Here is a 20,172-nt window from a genome sequence, read left to right as displayed (position 1 = left end):
ATGTTTTATTTTTGTCACTGCTATTTAAAAAGACACTTTAGCATGGCATACTATACTAATATTGAATTGTATGTTTGCTCTAAGTGTTAAATTATTGTTAATTTAGTAAGTTATTATTAATAAAGTAAATTATTGTTAATTGACACAGGGCTGTTAATATTTATTCACCATTACAGTATCAAAAATTCCAAAGCCAAATTATTAAATACAAAGAATGAAAACAAACAGAATTGGAAGTTTTAGCTCTGGATAATTGAGAGCAGGAAATTAGGAGATCAGAAACAAAAGGCTCATGAAACTAGGACAGTTTAAGCTTACAAATAAAACTAAGCTACAGAAAGAGAAATCAAAAGTCCCCACAGAAAGGGAAAAGAATCTAGGTGTAGATTTCCACGTTGTACTTATGATGTCTATATCCTTATTTTCTTTCAGCAATATTCAATGTTTATTGAGCACTAACAATATGCCCAAGCATCAGAATTGGCTGCTAGAGATCTGAGAGCCAGATTTAAGTGCAGTCCCTGTAAAGTACATAGCATTTTAGGACTTACCTTTTAAATCTCATGTTGACTTAATTTTACATGCTCACCCTCATTTTTTTCTTCTCAGTCTCCTTTGAGAAATCAACAAGTTCATCTATATATTTATGGCTATATCATTGTAAGATGTTTAAAATAATGTCTGGATTGAGGCTAAGTGAGGAAACCATAAGATATAGCTGTGCTAGAAACTGAGGAGAATAAGATATCAAAAAAGGGATGGTTTTGATTCTCCATAAGAATAAGCGTCTAGTAAAAAACTCCTTACTAAAAGAAAAAAAAGCCCCTAATAAGTGTTACACCATGGAGAGGGAAGTGGTGGCAAAAACTGACTTATGACCTCACAATATGCCTTGTGGACCTAACCTGCCTAGATCATCTGAAGGTACCTAATAGTCATCATTGCCAGTTAGCATTTTAGGGGCAGAATTTGGTCATTTGGTTTTTATCTCTGGAAGAGCTTAACATATTTAGTTACTTAAGGAATTTCAACAACATGCACATTTTTAATTGAAAGAATTACCACAAAAATTGGAAATGTAAACAATTAGAAACATGATGCTTCTATTTAGAAATTATTAAATGAATCATCAAAGCTAAGTTTAAATGACCTGAGTAGAGTTCTTTAACTTAGATTTTTAAAAAAAGAAAATCAATCAGTTGAAATGAGCCAAAACTTATAGGCAAAACTATTAATCTTAGACAAATGTATAATTAATTATTACACGTATGAGATATATGTGGCTTCGTTCAATACTTTCTCACTAAGCAGTGGAACTAATTAACTGCATGCATCTAGATTAAACTTCAACACAGCTCAATCCTTTTATGAGTTTTCCTTTCATTGAGTTTCATGTTTTTCTCTGCTGGTTGGCAGTAGTGACTTCTTGATTAGAATTGCTTTTGGTTTTGTTTGTTTTTACTTTTTTTAAATCTGTAAGGCATAATATACATAAGGTAAGGTGCACAGTCTTAGATGTACATCTCAATATATTTTTACCCCTATGTGACACTTGTAAGAACCCTTGTAATTATTTTTGAATCAATATATAAAACATGCCCAGCACCCCAGAAGGCTCTTTATTTGCTCTATTCCATTAGCACTCCCTAATAGTAACTGCTATTCTGACTCTTAGTCCCATGAAATAATTTTACCTATTGTTAAAATTTATATCAATGGAATCATATGATAAACACTTTTCAGTTTTTAAGAGTCTCTTATGGTTGATGGGCGGTGGGAGGGAAGGGAAAATGGGTGATGGGCATTGAGGAGGGCACCTGTTGGGATGAGCACTGGGTGTTGTATGGAAACCAATTTGACAATAAATTTCATATTTAAAAAATAAAATAAAATATTACAGGTAAAAAAAGGAATCATATGATAAGCACTTTTTACTTGTTTGGCTTCTTTCACCCAGTATAATTTTTGAAATCCATCCATGTTGTGTGTAATCCATCTGTGTTGTTCATTCTTTCTTGTACCTGTGCAGTAATTCTATATATTATTCTATATATTAATTTTATACTGTACAGTTTTCATACATCCTAGTGATAGACAGTTGAGTTGTTTTCAAATGTTATGATGGAGCTTCCATGAAGATTCACCAATATTTGGTATTGTCAGGTTTTGTTTTGTTGTAATTTTACTCATTCTGCTGAGTATGTAATTTCACTCTAGTATTAATGTGTATGTTTCTGATGACTAATGATGTTGAGAATCCATTCATATGTTTATTGGTCATTGGGATGTTCTTTTCTGTCATATGCCTGATTAACTCATATGCCCGTTTTTCCATTAGGTTGTCTTAATGATTTTTGTAAGTTCAGTATTCAACTGTTACAGAGCTAGAATTTAATGTTTCACCATAAATTTTCTCTACTCTTGATATTGTTGCTATTTCTGCTACTACTGCACTTGTTTCATGGTCTCTATTCTTCTTTGCTGTTTAATATTTTTCCCTCCTGTTGTGATTTGCCATACACTCTGGGTCATATGACTTTTATTACCAACGTCAGAGCCCGGGGGCAGTGACCTTCTTGTCAAATTCCAAGTTTTGGGGTTCTTTAGTAGCACCAATGACTTTACTGCTGATAACTTATTTTTGAAATCACTGGTTCCATTAGTTACACTGATCCATATCACCAATAACCAACTTTCAGATGGACCAACATATCTCTTAGATTCTCCCAGAATTCCAGGTCTCAATATTATGAGCCTCAATACTGTTGACAAAGCAGTATTAATTTTAGACAGTGAGAAATAGCTTCCAGCAAGAGTCCAATGGAAAAGTTAGCCATAGTTAAACAACATAACATTTTAGTAACTTCTTTCTCATCTCTCATATTTTATGGCCCCTTTCTATTATGGGTCATTCACAGATTTTCTAAGACATATATCAAAGGGTTCTTAAAACAGGAAAGATTAATGACAGGAGGGCTTGCCTATAGTATGAAAATAACATTTATTTTCTTGAATATACAAAGCATACATTTATTAATGAAAAAGCTGAGACTTCAGTGGTATAAAATTGCTAAAGTCAGTTTGAAATTGACAGGATTTTATTCATGTATGACTAGCTTCAGAAGTATGGTTTCTACACCTTAAGAAACAATCTACTCTCTACTGCCTAGACATTTGTTCTTATATCTCTCATAATATTTAAAGCATTTACCATAATTGACTTTTAATATGATTGTCACCAAGACACCAAGGATATGTCTTTTGCTCCCCTTTTTCACAGGGTCCAGATCCTCAAGAAAATTTGTTGACTGAAAACAATGGTTATAATTTAAACACCAAAGGACATATCTTAGGTTGTAATAAATTTCTGCATCTCTAAAATTATGGAAAATTTTGTTCTGAATGGGCAGACTCAGAGATAGCTAAAATGTTTCTAGCACTATTTATTTACTAGGCATTCCACTAAGTCTTAATCTGCATGAAATCCTAACAATAAACTTAGTACTAATTATTATTCTCATTTTCAAAGATACAGATATGAAATAGAACATATCATACCTTCTGGTATTACCTTCTGGTAAGGCTAAAAGCAAAGTAGGGAAGAAAGTATACCAGAAACATGGTTCAATTCATCTTGGAAAAACAGATGCTGGGATGGGTAGAACTGCATAGGAAGCCAACTAAGATAGGCAGGAGAACCAGGATTGATGCACTTACTTGCATGTGACTGCCTGGGGTTAACTCTCTGCTCTGCCACTTAACTATTTACAAAACTCTTCAAGTGACTTAACCTTTCTGTGTTCTATATGTTTGTCAACCACATAGGGTTTTTATGAAGATTAATATGAGTGTATATAGAAAGATAGTATCTGGCATATGGTTAGCACTACTTAAGTCTGGACGATTTATTATTATTAGCATTAGTATTACTTTAAAAATAGCACTTATTCAAATTTATAGGTTTCTGTATACTCATCAAAAAAACTGTCTCTCTCTTTCTCTCTCTCTCACTCTTTTATTTAGAGGGAGAGAGAGCACAAACAAGGGAGAGGGGCAGAAGGAGAGAGATTCAGGGCTCAATCCCACTACCCTGGGATCATGACTTGAGCCGAAGTAAAGAGTCTCATGTTTGACTGAGCCACTCAGACACCCCATAACTTATCTCATTTTTATATTTGTTCTTTTGCCCTGACTTTCTATGGTATAGGCTAAATTTATTTGGAATTTAAAAATTCTTTTAGGATCATCTATTTGATTTTATTATTTACAAAATTGTTTTTAATGTTTATTTATTTCTGAGACAGAGAGAGACAGAACATGAGTGGGGGAGGGGCAGAGAGAGAGGGAGACACAGAATCTGAAGCAGGCTCCAGCCTCTGAGCTATCAGCACAGAGCCCTACATGGGACTCGAACTCACAAACCGTGAGTTCATGACCTGAGCCGAAGTCGGACGCTTAACCGACTGAGCCCCCAGGTGTCCCTAGGATCATCTATTTTAATGTTCTCATTCTAGTGTGAGAAAATAAGGCTCAGATAGGTGAGTGATTTGGCTGCAGCCATGTGTCTGTGCTCAGGTCTCAGCTTGTGATGATTGGAAAGAGCAGAAGTAGTAAATGCACACCGTATAGATAGGAAACAAAAACTCTAACATAGTCCTTAATTTTCTTAAAATGATCTTATTTCAAATGTCTGTTCAGTTGTAAGCCTGGCTGTCATGTCCTATGTCTGAATTTCAAGGCTCCTCCTTTTTATATATCATAACAAAACTCACAGAGTTGCATAAGGGATAGCCTATTTAAAATATATATATATATATATATATATATATATATATATATATATATATATATATATCTAGGGTCTATGTCATGCATATTGACTTTTATTTTCATATTTATAAACTGAAGAGTAATTTGAAAAAAAATTGCAGTCTGATTAAAATATGTTCTTTGCTTAGCCTAAATGCATAATTCTCAAGTAATAATAACAATAAAGAGGAGAAGACAGAAATAGAAAATATGAAATCACTTTGATAAAAAACACCCACCTAAAGGGGCCTGTATTATTTTATAATTCATTACAAGAAGGTTAACATATAAAATACTTTTTTTGCTACTACTTTACATTCATGTCACATTTTTCCTAATTCTAGCAAAGGTATATTTCAGTATCCCCACTTCATAGTCTGGGAAAATGAGGAAGCATAGAAAGCTTATTCAGGTTTGAGTTTTACTTCAAATGTAAACTATGTATTAGTTTATCAGAATTTTAATATGGAATATAAGATATAATAGAAGTATATCAAATATTTCATAAGCCAGAAGTGAAGTATATGTTTAAGAAGGTTTTGGCATATTTCTTCAGCTCATTTTGCATTACTGTCTTATTTACCTTCGATTTTTCCAAGGTTTTATTGTTTCAAAGTTTAACACTATTAAAATAAGATTATGCAGTTATATAGATAGAACTTTTTTTGCTGTTATTATCTCCCCACTTGATTTCCTTTTTCCTCCTCCTTCTCCAGAAGCTATAAAATATTTCTAAAAACTTATGGATTACCAATGAAAGCCATTATCCAATTACCAAGCCAGCTGATTTCCTAAATAAATGCTTAGCTAATGTATTCCAATAAGAAATCTAATCAGATAAACATAGCTAAATTTTCTCTAAAATGTTCACTACAATACTCACTCAGGAAGTAAGAGTATTGGTAAATACACATATTGTGAGGAGACAGGATTTATTGTTTAGTATACCTCAAACTTCTTCATAGATAATGGACCTTTAGTGGAAAAAAACAAAGAAAAACAAAAAGAAAAAGAAAATTACCAGGTTTTCTTTAGCTCCTTTCTATAAGCTCTCTTTTTTTGGAAACAATATGGATAAGGTTTCAGTGTTGTAATGAGGCCACCAACCTACCTCCATACTGGGTGGTCAGCAGTTTTCACTATTGGAGTCAAGATATCTTATTGCATAAGGAAGACTGAGAACATATAAAACAGAAAAACAAAGATAGTAACTTTTTCACTTTCTAGATACATATATACCTTCTCCCTTTCCAGAAAGAATACAAAAAGGAAGTTAATATCCCTTCTTCTTCCACTAAAAGTAAACTTTTAAACGAACATATTTATTTCTTTTCTCAAAGTCATGTATTTGATGGCTCCTTTTAGCCATGGAGGTCATATATTCCTTTAAGAGTATAGATTTAGAACATCTTTCTAGCCAGATGTTATTGGCAGGTACCATTGTAATTAAAGCAGCAATGGTCAAATTACAGAATATGCTAGGAACAGAAACAATGCTCCAAAAATTATAATTCCCTAGCTCTGGTTGTATTCTAAAGCACATTGAATCATATTTTGGACAAAGAGTTGATTACAATGTGATTTTTATCTGTCAGAATAATACTCCCCAATAGAATCTTAGAAAATTTGAATGTTTTAGGCTCTAGGCAATTCAGTGTTTACATGCATAGCTAATTGGCTGGTAGCTGTGGACAAGGTTATACTTTCTTTAGGAAATTTCTGTATTTCATAGGCATTTGAAATTATCGTCCCCAATTCTTTTCTCACAGTGATTTTAAAGAGTCAGTGGGACAACTATCCTCTCAAAACATGAGGGGACAATGAGACACACAACTCATTCAGTGTCACCAAGTGAATTCAGACAAAAGTGAGGGCAGAATAGAACGGCTCAACTCGATGCATGACTGTTCTTCTTTCTCTTATCCACATGCACACAAAAAACTTTGCAATAGGTTTAATCATAAAATTTGACCTAAAAGCACTAGCAATTATCCATGGTCAGGGAATAGCACACTTAACATAAAAGTGGCCTGTAACAAACTAATTATTTTACCTCAATTTCCTTTCTTTGCTTATGTAATAAAGACTAATATACAATAAAATTAGAAAAGAGGACAAGAGGAAGGAAATGCAGAAGTCAAGTTCGTGCAAATAACCATCTCTTGAATAATTAAAAGTTGGCTGTGATTAGAAGCAAGGACAATGTAGTCTTTACCAAGCAAACATTTAAAGGAAAGACACAGTAACTAAAATGTATGTTACAAAGCTATTTCCTTACTGGTAGAAGCTTAATTTGAACAAATTAATCTGTTTTAACTTATATTATTTTAAAAGCCAATTGGCATTCCATATCTGTGAGTATCAGAGAGTCCTGTGAATTTGAACAATATGGTTCTACTGCAGGCTTTGTCAGCTAGTGATTCCAAACAAGACTTCAGTCTTTGCCTTGCTCTGAAAACTTCCTTTTTCCACTAGCGTTACTGTGCTTGCCAAGAGTGACATAACCTTGAAATTATTTGTTACATTTTCCGATGAACAAACCCAGCTTGTTAAGGAAATGGGCAGTCTATATCATTAGCAAAGAGTACAATAGTGGACTCAGAATTCATTCTTGACTGGTGGGCCCTGAGTATTACTTGTTTCTGGGAAATCTCCCTGACTTTAGAAACAATCCAGTGTTTTAACTGTGCTAGTAGAGATGGGTTAGCTTCTCAAAGTTGTTAGGAAAGTGTGCCACCTCCTGCACCACATGAGAGCTGAAGTTCAATACATCTCAATCCAAATAACATTTACACTCATCTTAAATGCACTTGCCATATATTAGTGGTCTTTCTTTGAACTGGGTTTGTTGGCAATGAAATAAAATCTTGAGAGTAACTATTATTTATATTCTGATTATAAAATTAATATAGTTCTATTGCAGACAATTTAAAAGTACTTTATAGAATTAAATAGAAAAACAAATCACTCTTACCAGCCAAACATACAACAGTGAATGCACACATTCGTATAATTATTGACCTAGAAATAATAATCATATATGTGATTTGATTCAGGATAATAGGAATATTTATAAAATGATATAACACTTGTTGGCTTCACAATATTTACAGATTTAAATAGAAGAACCAATCCATTAATAATTTCTATATTTTCAGATAATGTTCTATCTGGCAGACAGATTAATCTGTAATAAAAAATACCGTAATAGAAAATCTTGATTTGGAGAAGAACTGATGTGTGAAATTAACTTAACTTATAGGAAGTAGGTGCTTTCTGTTTTCCTTTAAAATGTACATTATATTGTAGCTTTTGAAGTTAATCTGTTTTTAAATAGATAATAGTTGCATGTATATGGAAAACTATATAAGAAGATATATTTTGAAAACACTTGTTTCCATTCTTATCTCTGCCCATCTTGTTATACCTCATACACCCCCAAAAAATGACCTTTATTACTTTTGAATGTATGTTTTTAGTTTTGTTTATGCATATTATGCAAACATGAATATGTTTTCCTATATTCTACTGCCTTATGCAAATAGAAGCTTACTATATTGACCTGAATATTCTTGCAGCTCCTTCAGGACTTTCCATATAAGTATATAGAGAACTTCAGTTGTATATTCATGTATTCAGAACTTCTATTTTTATGTAAGTAGAAAAACAAATCACTCTTACCAGCCAAACATACAACAGTGAATGTACACATGGGTATATTTATCAAACTAGAAGTAATGATCATATATGTGATTTGATTCAGGATAATAGGAATATTTATAAAATGACGTAACACTTTTTGGCCTCACAATATTTACAGACTTAAACAGAAGGACCAATCCATTAATAATTTCCATATTTGCAGATAATGTTCTATCTGTCAGACTGTCAAGGAATGCTGTATTTTAAGTAGTTTCTTACAAAAATATAATCTTTATGAAATTTTGTTATTATAAACAGTGCTGCCATGATAACCTTGTGCAAATGTTATTTTGCACTTTTGTAGATATACATTTAGGATAGATTCCCTGGAGTGTAATCACTGGGTCAAAGAGTAAATTCATTTGTAATTTTGAAAGATATCTTTCATAGGAATTTTAACATCTGCAATATCACCAGAAATGAAAGTGTCTGTTTTCCTTCAGCCGAGCAAACATTCTACATTATCAAATATTCATTGACATTTTTGTGATTCTGATAGATAAGACATTTTATTTCATTTTAGTTTGCATTAAAATTTTAACAGAGACTGCATATCTTTCTTAAATGATTGCAAACATTGTGTACCTTTTCTGGAAAATTATTGTTCTGATCTCTGCCTGTTTTTCTATGGGTTCTTCCTTTTCTCAATTTGTAGAGTTCATTGTACATTAGAGAAATTAACGCCTTATTATATCAGTTGTAATTTTTTATTATTCTCTTTTTATTTACATGTACTATTTGTTTTGAAGTGCAAGTTTTTATTTTTGCTTTGTTTTGTATCTTGTTTTGTTTTATTTTAGTTTGTTTATGCACTTATTTTGGATTTTTGTGATCAGATTTATCAGTCTATTTTATCCACAACCTAAATTCAATCTTTCTTAACCAAAATTCTGTAAAGTAAAATATATGCAACTATAAATATTCTCTTCTTCAAAAAGTATCCACTTAAAAGAAGGCTCTTTTGACAAAAGATAATGCTATCTCAACCTGAAGAGAAGCACTGCAAATTTCTAAGTTATTTAAAGTGTAATATCATGTTTCCTCTTAAATGGAAATGTTAACATTAAAAACCCATGGGATCTGACTTTCTCAATGTCTAATCCCACATATACAGTATGAGGATTTTTATGATCATGAATATTTGATGAATTTATACACTTTTGCATGATGGATATATAGATCTCAACAATAATTCTAAGTAGGCTAAGATAGCTCTGTTGGAAGATTAACACAACTCAAAATTTCTTACATTGAATTAACTGCAGAAAGCCATCTGAGGAAATATGTGGATATATGGCTCGTGTGTTCATAGTAGAGAGGCTAAAAAATATAGAAATGACATTCATATGTGTTAGTTTAATGTTTACATCACTTTATGTTCAATATACAAATAGTAATAACATGAAGTCAGTAACAGTTTGGAACATTTCTGTTTGCTCTGGACAGGTGATACAGTAGTGTGTGCTGATATTTGTGATAACAATCAAGAGTTTGTTTATTCAACATCAGCTACCTTGGGTTAAAGTCTGAACATGTCTTAAACTCTGCATGTCAGGAGTGTTTAGGACAACTCAATCATTTATTTAACTAGTACTGATACTACTCCCTGGCGGGTGGATTCATAGCTAAGCTCCAAGGCTCCAATTCTAATTGGAGAAATCTCTGATAAATTCTCACAGCATTCCATTTGGATACGTATTGCTGTTCTGCTATGAACGTTCTCTACCCCACTCCCACACAATGACCCCGTTAGTATAATCCTGTCCTACAAGAACTGCTGTGGTAGACATGGAGTTAGATTTTTCTTTCTTAGTCTCAGAGGAGATAGCCTACCATTTCAGTTTCTTATTTTGCAGGAATAATGGAGGAGGCAAAGAGATGATAAGTACTGACAGTAAGCCAAGTTGTATATTCTTCTTACATGAAAATGCTCATCCTAGAAACATTGTCTTAGTTCTACGCTTTAAATTACTTGAGTAAAGCATGTCTGCCACAGATGTTATCCCTGGGTCTCCTTTATCATTCTTAAGCAGGCTTACTCATTCTTTTTCCGTAAAAACCCTCCACTAACTCTTTAATACATGTGTGAAAGATCTCCACTAACATAAACATTATCCTACAAACATTTGTTTCCAACCGTGGATACTTTATGTCTTCACTTCATTTAATAAACATAACTATAACCTTTGCTTACTCTATTTTCTTGTTTGCCTTTCCAAATCTTGTTACTCATTCATCAGTTTGTTCATCAATTCATCAATTAAACATTTAATTTGTATGCACTATATCCTAAACATTACTAGGTTCTGTGCCTACTTGGAAAATAAGACACTGCCCTTCAGATGTTCATAGACAGTGGGGAAAATATCCATACAAAGACAAAATAATACAATCATGTGACAGAGAGGTGGTTGTTAGTTTTTCAAAGTCATGTTGTATTATTGGGTTGAAGTAAGCTGTTACATAATAATGAGCTATTCTGAAATCATTGAAAACCAACCAAAATATGACATAAGCTAGTTTATAGGGATCAGACGTGGTTTGCTGCTACTAGACACTTTTCTGGGTCTTTCATGAGGTCACTGCAGGACTGCAGGCAGTTTGGGGAACGGGTCTTTTATTCTTGGCATGCTGGCAATCCTCCCTAATATGAAGACTTGTTCTTACTTACCAGGTATATCTAAACATTATCACATTTTTATCTCTGCTTTTGAACATTTAACATTTCTCTTCCTGAAACACCTCGGCCACTTGTTCTTTTTTTTTTAAAAGTTTTATTGCAGTGTAGTTAATATACAGTGTTATATTTGCTCTTGGTGTACAATATAGTGATTCAACAGTTCCATATCATACTTAGTGGTCACCATGATAAGTGTACTCTTAAATCCAGTTCACCTATTTCACTTATCCCTCACTCCCCTCCCCTCTGGTAAACCTCTGTTTCTTCTCTATAGTTAAGAGTCTGTTCTTTGGTCTCCCCTTTTTTTTTTTTTTTTCCTTTTTCCTTTGTTCATTTGTTTTGTTTCTTAAATTCCACATATGAGTGAAATAATATGACATTTGTCATTCTCTGACTGGCTTATTTCACATACATTATACTCTCCAGATCCATCCATGTTGTTGCAAATGGAAAGATTTCATTCCTTCTTATGACTGAATAATATTCCATTGTATGTATATACTACTTCTTTATTCATTCATTAGTCAATGGACACTTGGGCTGCTTCCGTATCTTGGCTATTGTCAATAATGCTGCTATAAACATAGGGATGCATGTATCACTTTGAATTAGTGTTTTTGTATTTTTTGGTTAAATTCCCAGCTATGTAATATAACTTAAAGTCTTGGGGTGCCTGGGTGGCTTAGTCAGTTAAGTGGTCAACTCTTGGTTTCAGCTCAGGTAACGATGTCAGGGTTTGTGAGTTCCAGCCCCACATTGGGCTTCCTGCTGATGGTGCAGAACTTGCTTGGGATTCTCATCTCCCTCTCTCTCTGCCCCACCCCCACTGGTGCTGTCTCTGTCTCTCTCAAAATAAATAAACTTAAAACAAACAAACAAATAAATAAATAATTTAAAGTCTGGAATTGTGATGCCTCCAGGCATCTGAATTGGCAAAGAAGAAGTAAAACTTTCACTATTTTTTTTTTCTAGATTGCTTTGGTTCCTCAGGGGTATTTTTGAAGTTCCATCCACATTTTAAGACTGTGTTAGTGCTATGAAAAATGCTATTGGTATTTTGATAGGGTTTGCATTTAATTGCTTTGGGTAGTATGGGCACTTTAACAATATTTCTTCTTCCAATCCATGAGTATGGGATATGTTTCCATTTGTTTGTGTCATCTTCAATTTCTTTCATTAATGTTTTATAGTTTTCAGAGTACAGGTCTTTTACCTCCTTGGTTAAGTTTATTCTTAGTTTTGTTTGTTTGTTTGTTTGTTTGCTTTTTACTGTTTTTTTGTGTAATTGTAAATAGGATTGTTTTCTTTCTTTTTTAAAAGTGTTTATTTATTTGTAAGAGAGAGACAGGGCATGAGTGGGGGAGGCCCAAGAGAAAGGGAGACACAGAATCCAAGGCAGGTTCCAGGCTCTGAGCTATCAGCACAGAGCCTGATGCAGGGCTCCAACCTGTGAACCTCAAGATCATGACCTGAGTGGAAGTCGGTCGCTTAACCCACTGAGCCACCCAGGCACCCTTAAATGGAATTGTTTTCTTAATTTCTCTTTCTCCTGCTTCATTGCTAGTGTATAGTAATACAATATATTTCTGTACATTGATTTCATATCCTGCAACCTTACTTAATTCATTTATCAGTTCTAGTAGTTTTGGGTACAGTCTTTAGGATTTTATATATATAGTATCATATAATCTGAAAATAGTGAAAGTTTTACTTCTTCTTTGCCAATTCAGATGCCTTTTATTTCTTTTTGTTGTCTGGTTGCTGAGGCTAAGACTTCTAGTACTGTACTGAATAAAAATGGTGAGAATGGACACACTGTCTTGTTCCTGACCCTAGGGGAAAAGCTCTCATTTTCTTCCCATTGAATATGATGTTAGTTGTGTGTTTTTCATACAAAGCTTTTATTATGTTGAGGTATAGTCCCTTCCTCTAAACCTACTTTGTTAAAGATTTTTATCATGAACGGATGTTGCAGTTTGCCAAATGCTTTTTCTGTCTCTATTGAAATGATCATGTTTTTTGCCATTTCTTTTATTGATGTGGTGTATCACATTGATTGATTTGTGAATGTTGAACCACTCTTGCTTCCCAGGAATAATTCCTAGTTGATCATGGTGAATAATTTTTTCATGTTGTTGGATTTCGTTTACTAATATTTTGTTGGAGATTTTTGCTGCTATGCTTTTCATGGATATTGGCCTGTAGTTTTCTTTATTTGTGGTGTCTTTTTCTGGTTTTGATACCAGTGTAATGCTGGCCTCATAGAGTGATTTTGGAAGTTTTCCTTCCTCTTCTATTTTTTGGAATAGTTTTAAAAGAATAGGTCTTAACTCTTCTTTAAATGATGGATAGAATTTGCATGTGAAGACATCTGGTCCTAGACTTTTGTTTTTTGGGAGGTTTTGATTACCTATTAAATTTCCTTGCTGGTTCTAAATCTGTTCAAATTTTCTATTTCATCCTGCTTCAGTTTTGGTGGGTTAAATGTGCCTTGAAATTTATCCATTTCTTCTAGGTTGTTCCATTTGTTAGCACGTAATTTTTCATAATATTCTCTTACAATTTTTCTTATTCTGTGGTGTTGGTTGTTATTTATCCTCTTCCATTTCTGATTTTGAGTCCCTCTTTCACTATTTTTGTTTGTTTGTTTGTTTGTTTCTTTGTTTGTTTAATGGATCTAACTAGAGATTTGCTCATTTTGTGGGTCATTTCAGAGATTCAGCTCTTGGGTTCCTTAATTTCTATATCATTTATTTCTGTTCTAATCTTTATTATTTCCTTACTTCTGGTGTTTTCTGGTTTTGTTTGTTTTACTTTTTCTAGGTCCTTTAGGTATAAGCTTAGGTTGTTTAATATTTTTCTTGCTTCTTGAGGTAGGCTTGTGTTGTTGTAAATGTCTGTCTTAGAACTGCTTTTGCTTCATGCCCCAAATTTTGGAACTATTGTGTTTCCTTTTTATTTGTCTCCATGTAATTGTTACTTCTTCTTTGATTTCTTGGTTGATGCATTCATTGTGTAGTAGCACGGTATTTAACCTCCGTGTATTTGTGGTTTTTCTAGATTTTTTTCATGTGGTTGATTTCTAGTTTCAAAGCTTTGTGTTCAGAAACAATGCATGAAATGACTTATCTTTTTTAGTTTGTTGAGATTTGCTTTTTGTTCTAATATGTGATCTATTCTGGAAAATATTCCATGTGCACTTGAAAAGAAAGTGTACTCTGCTCTTTTACGATAAAATATTCTGAATATATATGTTAAATCCATCTCTCCCAGTGTGTCAGTCAAAATCATTGTTTCCCTGTTGATTTTCCATATAGATGATCTGTTCATTGATATAAGCAGTGTGTTAAAAGTCCCTTACTATTATTGTAATACTATCAGTTACTTACTTTATTTTTCTTACTAAATGTTTTATGTATTTGGTGTTTCATGTAGGGGGCATAAATATTTACAATTGTTATATCTTCTTGATGGAATGTCCCCCTAATGATTATATAGTATACTTCTCTGTCTCTTGTTACAGTCTTTGTTTTAATATCTATATTAGTCTAATATAATATTGCTACCCCAGCTTTCTTTTGACATCCATTTGCATGATAAATGTTTCTGTGGCCCTTCCCTTTTAACTTCATGTATTGCTAGATCTGAATGAGTTTCTTGTAAGCAACATATAGATGTGTCTTGTTTTTTTATCCATTTCATCAACCTATGTCTTTTGATTGGAGTGGTTAGTGTGTTTCTTTCAAAGTAATTATTGATAGATATGTATTTATTGGCATTTTCTTTCTTGTTTTGTGATTATTTTTGTGGTGTGTGGTTATATTTTGTTTCTTGGATTCTTCTCTTGCTGTCTCATGGTTTTCTGGTATTCTTTAGTGATGTATTTGGATTCCTTTCTCTTCTCTTTATTTTTTGTATATCTATTTCTAGTTTTGATTTGTGGTTACAATTAGGTTTTTTTTTTTTTTAAGAAAATGAGAGAGAGAGAGAATGAGAGAGAAAGGAGAGGGAAAGAGAGAGAACCCCAAGCAGTCTCCAAGCTCAGCACGGAACCTGAAGTAGGGCTCAATCCCAGGGTCATGGGATCATGACCTGAGCTGAAATCAAGAGTCAGACACTCAACCAACTGAGCCACCCAGATTCTCCCCATTATATTTGTATATAACATCTTCTGCATACAGCACTCTATATTGTTGATGGTCGCTTAAGTTTGAACCCAATCTTTACTGCTCTTCTGCCCACAGCTTTAGGTATATGGTGTCATAATTTATACCCTTTCATTTTGTGGGCCCCTTGACTGATTTTTACTGATATATTTATTTGTACTGCTTTTGTGTTTCCTACTTTTCATACTTTCACTTATCATCTTTCCTTTCCACTCAAAGAATCCCCTTTAACATTCCTTCTAGGACTAGTTTAGTTGTTATGAACTCTTAATTTTTGTTTGTCTGGGAAACTCCTTATCTCTCTTTCTATTCTGAATGATATCCTTGCTGGGTAGAGTATTCTTGGCTGCAGACTTTTGCCTTTCTTCACTTTGAATAGATCATGCCACTCCCTTCTGGCTTGCAAAATTTCTGCTGAAAAATCCACTGAGAGCTTTATGAGGTTTCCCTTGTATGCAACTGTCTTCTTTTCTCTTGCTGCTCTTAAAATTCTCTCTTAGTCACTACTTTTTTTTTTTAATTACTATGTGCTTTGTAAACCTCCTTAGGTTGATTTTCTGGGGGAATATCTGTGCCTCCTGATCTGGATATCTATTTCCTTCCCCAGATTACAGAAGTTTTCAGCTATTATTTATTCACATAAGTTTTCTGTCCCCTTTTCTCTCTCTTCTTCTTCTGAGATCCCTATAATGCCAATATTGTTATGCTTAATGGAGTTACCTAGTTCCTTAAGTCTCCTCTTGTTTGCATAATTTTTTTTCTATCATCTGTTGAGCTTTATTACATTCTATTACCTCTCCTCCAGGTTGCTAATTTGTTTTTCTGTTTCTTCTAACTTGCTGTTATTCCATCTATTGTATTTTTAATATCAGTTATTGGGTTTTTCATCTTTGACTGGTTCTTTTTTTATTTCTTAGTTAAGAGTCATGCTGATTTCCACCACTCTTTTTGTCAAGTCCAATGTGTATCTTTATGATCATTACTTTAAATTCTCTATCAAACATATTACTTATCTCCATTTCACTTAAGTCATTTGCTCTAGTTTTGTCCTGTTCTTTCATTTTAGATGTATTCCTCTGTCTCTTCATTTGTCTTAACTCTGTGTGTTTGTTTCTGTGTGTTAGGAAAGTCACTTATGTCTGCTGCTCTTAGAAACATAATGTAATGGCATTATTCATAAGACTTCCTGTAGTGTGTTACAGTAGTGTCCCCTGTTCACTAGAACCTAGTATTTTTCAGGTGTTGTTTATGTGTGTTGCAAGAGCCTTGCTGTTGTGTCTTTGCTACTTTTTCTTCCAGTCTATTCATCTGTAGTGGCTCTTGTTGCCAATGTGGACAGTGTTTGGTTCCTTTGGTTTTAGTGAACCAGTCTTTGGTGTTAGTGAACCAGTCTGGGCAACCTTGGGCTTGAATTGAGTCATCCCAGGCTTTTGCAAGAGATGTAGTAGCACTGAACTGCTGGACACTTTCTCTGTGTTGTCACCTGAGCTGTTTCAGTCAGACAACTGTCTGCCCCCAACCTATTGCTGAGACTGCTGTCTGACTGGTGTGTGATTTTCATTTCCTCACCCCAGGGCAGTAGTCACTTTGGAGTATTGCTGACCCTTATTGTGGCTGTTTGCACACTGCCAGGCTGTGGCTCTGGTTTGAAGCAAATGGTAAAGGATGTTCTGCCACTGCCAGGACTGGCCAGCCATGGTAGGGTGCACAGTGTTAATAAGGTATGCACTGGTCTGTTTGGGAAGTGAACACTGCTGGTAGTGCCACCAGAACTGGGGCTGGCCTGCACAGTTCTGTAATGTGTGAGTGTGCAGGTGTGGGAGCAATTCTAAGAATGTGCACGTTCGTCTTCTGCTGCCCCACTGCTGGTGGTGCCACCACTGTCACTAGGACTGAGGCCTGCAAAGTGCATGGGTCAATAGAGGTGGTTTTAGCAAGGTTTTGGCCATGTTCTGGGAGAAGGGACCAGCAGTGCCAAAACTGAAGCAAGTGTGACTGGTAAGGGTGGATCTGCTGAAGTGTGAGTGGGGGGATGGTTTGGTGTAAACAAGTTTGGTAGCAAATGTCAACAGAGCACTGGTTCTGGCAGTTGGCTCTGTTTATTCTGGGGGATGGAAGGAGGGAAATGTTGCCTACCAGCTCCTTTGTTCCTGAATATGTCTCTCAGGAAACTTTGTCTCTCCAGGATCTGTTCTGAGATTAGTAACTAACTCTCCCTGTCATATGCCCCAGGCTGTTTTCAAACTGCTGCATTGCAGAGGTTTGTTTGTCTTGCTGTCTTTAAGGGCAGGAACTTGAGTTCCTATTGCCCTCAGGCTCTCCCAGAGCTGAGCCTGCTGAGTTTAAAAATTCCTTGGCTTAAATCTCATTTGTTGTAAAAATTTAGGAAGCCTTGCCCTTCTAGTTTTTACTTTATTTTATTTTTTAGTGTTTATTTGTTTATTTTGAGAGAATGTGTGAGAGAGCAGCGGAGGGGCAGAGAGAGAGAATCCTAAGTAGGCTCCATGCTCAGCAGGGCTAGATCTTACAATGGCAAGATCATGACCTATGCCACTATCAAGAGTCAAATGCCCAGGCAACCCCCTACCCCTCCAGTTTTTAAAGCCAAATGTTACGGGGATTCATCTTTCCTTTGTGGACTTCCTGGTGTGACCATCTGTTTCTTTTACTTCCCTGAGCTCATGGGTCCCTCCCTCCCATGGATGTTCCTTGTCCATTTAGGTCTTCACAGCATCTCTCTTCTCTACCTGTAGTTGTGGAGTTTATTCTGCCCACCTTCAGACCATTTTCTGGATTATTTACAGTGATGTGAGTGTTATCTAGTTATATCCATGGGATTAGGTGAGCTTAGGATCATCCTACTCCATCATCTTCTGGGAACTCCATCCACTTGTTCTTGGTATTCATTTTGTACCTAATTGACTGATAGCTGTCTTATTTTACTGTGTTATATATTGTTCTCATCCCTTGGAGGACAACATGTTATAATGGAAAGACCAAGGTCTTAGGTGCTCGTGATATAGGCATTGAATTGATCATGCTCAATGAATCACACCCTGGCTTTAATTCTGGTTCTGTCACTAGCCACATGACTTTGGGTAACCTAAAACTAAGGTGTTCTTTCCTTCATTATTATTATTATCATCTTTATTAATATTATAATATTAATAATAATAATAATTAGGGTTTTTATTGCCAAGGATAAAATGCATCTATTCAAGGCATTACAATTGGTACTTTGCATGTATTTTCTCATTTTTAAGATGCTACATCTTTTGATAAAAATCACATAGTAACTTCTATCAGTGGAGTGTATAGTACATGCCTGGTAAACATTCTATATATATTGTTTTATTTAATACTCATAATAATCTTATGAGATAGATGTTCTACTTTCATTTCATGGATTAAAAATTGTAAGCATAGATAATGTAACTTACTTTCCCTAAGTGACTTATTCATCGAGAAAGCTCAATTAAAGCTGAGGTATAGCTGATACCAAAGCATACCCAATTTTATGAAAAGTAATTTTATTTATAAAACTAATATACATTTACATTTAAAATATTAAAAGAGTGAAGATGAGATTAAATGAAAATTAAAGGCCTTGACTCAGTTTCCTTCCTCAGAGGGATACACTGTTATGCTACAAATTCTATGTGCCTGAACAAGCATGCACCCACCCCCCGTATACATGCACAAATATTGTATATCTCACAAATGAACATAAGTATGTTCAACAAGTTGCTTTTCCCCCACTGAATGTATCTCCAAGTATCTATGTATTTGTGTGTATATATATATGTGTGGATATATGCATACATATATCTGCTTTGTTCCTTTTAACATATGCATCATAGTTCTCTACTGATTGAATATAACTTATATAATCAATTTTCTAATAATGGAAGTTTAGGTTAAGTTTCATTCATGTTTCAAACAATGCTGCACTGACCACTTTTAATGTATACATTTTTGTATAATTGTGTATCTCCCTGGAAATTTATACTCCTAACAGCAGTTTGTGAGTTAATATTTCTTATAAATCCTGGAATAAATTATTTAAATTTACCAAACTGGAAAGCTGAAAAGTGAACTAGGGTGTGGTGTATGTATATGTATGTAAGTGTATGTGCGTGTGTGTGTGTGTGTGTGTGTGTGTGTATTCAGCCATGAAAGCCTTCAGTAAAAGGTAACATTGAATCAAATGTTTGAAGGTGATTGGGGAGCCAGTCTGTGAGGATTTCCTGGGGAAGAGTTGCCAGACAGAGTGAATAGCAGCTGCAGTGGCTCTGAGGCAGGAACATAATTGCATAAACAGGGTGTAGTAAGGTCATCATGGTTGAGATTGTGCAGGAGAGGAGGAAGGTAGAAGGAGGTGAACTCTGAAAAATGAAAGTTTTGATTGGGCAGGGCTTCATACGCTATCCTAAGGACTTTCACTTGTGCTAAGTGAAGAAGATAATCATTAGAGGGTTTTAAACCAAGAGTGACCCATCTGACTTGGGTTGTATCTGAGCTTTCTGGTTGTCATGTTACATACGCATGTACTGAGTAAAGGAGGAAGGAGAAATACTAGTTATGATGCTATTGAAATCAGAGAGAAGTGATATTGGCATATATAACTGTAGAATAGGGGAGTGGATAAGAACAGGTAAATTTCTGGATGTATTTTGTATGACCAAGATACCAGGATATACTGACAGATTAGACAGAAGTTATGAAAGAAAGAAGTGTCAAAGAGAGAGAGGCAAACCAAGTAACAGACTATTAATTGTAGAGAAAAATGTGAAGTTTACCAGAGAGGAAGTGTTT

General features: G+C 34.5%; 1 pseudogene; it reads right to left on the bottom strand.

The window, feature by feature from the left end:
- LOC109276174 (7-methylguanosine phosphate-specific 5'-nucleotidase-like) overlaps nucleotides 1-17,054 on the bottom strand; it is a 31,660-nt pseudogene extending 14,606 nt beyond the window's left edge.
- Nucleotides 17,055-20,172: the final 3,118 nt, after the last annotated feature.

This window comes from Panthera pardus, unplaced genomic scaffold (genome assembly GCF_024362965.1).
Source record: "Panthera pardus isolate Hobbes unplaced genomic scaffold, ASM2436296v1 HiC_scaffold_6, whole genome shotgun sequence".
In the NCBI taxonomy this organism is placed as follows: domain Eukaryota; kingdom Metazoa; phylum Chordata; class Mammalia; order Carnivora; family Felidae; genus Panthera; species Panthera pardus.
This window is presented reverse-complemented; position numbering and strand designations above follow the sequence as displayed.